Consider the following 1836-nt stretch of genomic DNA (forward strand, 5'->3'; position numbering starts at 1 on the left):
CCTTTCAGAATTATCGTGTTATACCCTGGGGATATTCTACAGTTTTCGACAACAATTCGGGTTTTGAATCATTTTCACTTCATTACTCAGCAGGCTCCAGCCTTGCCACACATGTAACACAAACAGGTTCAAAAAGTTTTGGTTGTTTTACCTAAGTCATTAAATCAGGACCTGCCGTTACCCATTCTTTCCTCAATCCAGAATATCAGATCAAATGTGGTTGTGATGCTATGGCTAGAGCGCTCGCCTCTGTAGTGTAGGTGCTAGTCTCGAAAACGACGACACTGCACTTCCCTCAAACTGTCAAGCACAAGCACATTAATATTGTGCACATAAAAAATAGCTCACTTAACATTCCTAAAACAAACGTAAATATAGCTGTTTTTTTAAGGCCATATACACTAAAATTGTGGCAATTTGCCACTATTAATTTTGGTGTAATAATTCTCTCTTAGCCACAGAGAATTTAAAAAAAAATTGGCTTCTAATTAAATTCTCCACATCAATGTCTGTAATTGCAACTGGTTTGTAGATCGCTTGCATATTGATAAATCTTCACTTTTATCTGTAGCAGATACTTTTCCAGACATGACAGATTTATCAAAAGAAAAAGAATTCAGACTCCAGATCCATAGTCAAAACAAACCAATATTTCATCCCAACAATCTATATTTTCACATTTCTTCCTTACTACAAATACAATAGAAGTACATGAATTTCAGATGAGTGCTTCTAGCAAAATTAAAATTAATTTCCAGAACCCCAGAACAACAAACAAACTTCAATAAATAACAACCACAAAGTTTCCAATGTACAACAAATCACAGGTGTTACCTCTCAAAATTTAAAATCTAAACTTTATATTAAATAGACGATCTTAATAAAATTAATAAAATTTATGAGCTATTTTAATATAATAAAGGATAACTACTGCTGCTACACTGTTTGAAATGGCATAATGCCTCCATGTGGTCAGCCTTGGCATGTTTCACGTGACATTACAGGTGGAGCTAAGCTACACTAAAAAACTAAAATCTACAAAGAATGAAAACAATAACGAAAACACGATACTGCTGTCTTTTAAACAAGTATTTACACTACCAGATTTGTTAATAACACAAATACAAGCTACTAGAAAACACTGAGTCTTTCACTGACACTCGTATACCGCATGCTGGCAGCTATGAGTGGCTGGGGCAAAGGCTAGGAAATGTTGAGACAAAAGGTAGAATTCGTGAGGTGGTGAGGTTCGAGAAAGGACAAGCAGGGTATTGGACAAAGGTTAGTAGGGGTTTGGATCAAGGCTTAGCAGATGTTGTGGTAGAGCTCAGGGAATTAGGGGCATGGCTAGAAGTGGTTGAGCAAGGGATAAGAGGGGTCAGAATAATGGATAGGAGAAGTTGGGACTAGGGCTTTAGGGCAAGGGCAAATAGAAACTGGGATAAGGGCTAGTAGAGTTGGGGCAGTGGCTCGTAGAAGTTGTAGCAAGGGGTACAAGAGGTTGAGGCATGTGGTAGTATAAGTTAGAGCAAGGACTAGAAGACGTTAGGACAAGGGCTTGGAAAGGGGTGGGAAATGTTAGGACAAGTGCTAGGATGAATTGGAACAGAGATAGAGCTTTGGGTGAAGAGCTGGTAGAAATTAGAGCAAGGCCAAGTAGAGGTTGTGACAAGGTCTAGTATAGATCAGAGGTTGCAGAGGTTGAGGCAAGGCCTAGTAGATGTTAGGGGCAAGGGTTGGTTGTTGGTTGTTTTTGGGGAAGGAGACCAGACAGCGTGGTCATCGGTCTCATCGGATTAGGGAAGGATGGGGAAGGAAATCGGCCGTGCCCTTTCA

This window comes from Schistocerca piceifrons, chromosome X, assembly GCF_021461385.2.
Source record: "Schistocerca piceifrons isolate TAMUIC-IGC-003096 chromosome X, iqSchPice1.1, whole genome shotgun sequence".
Lineage (NCBI taxonomy): Eukaryota > Metazoa > Arthropoda > Insecta > Orthoptera > Acrididae > Schistocerca > Schistocerca piceifrons.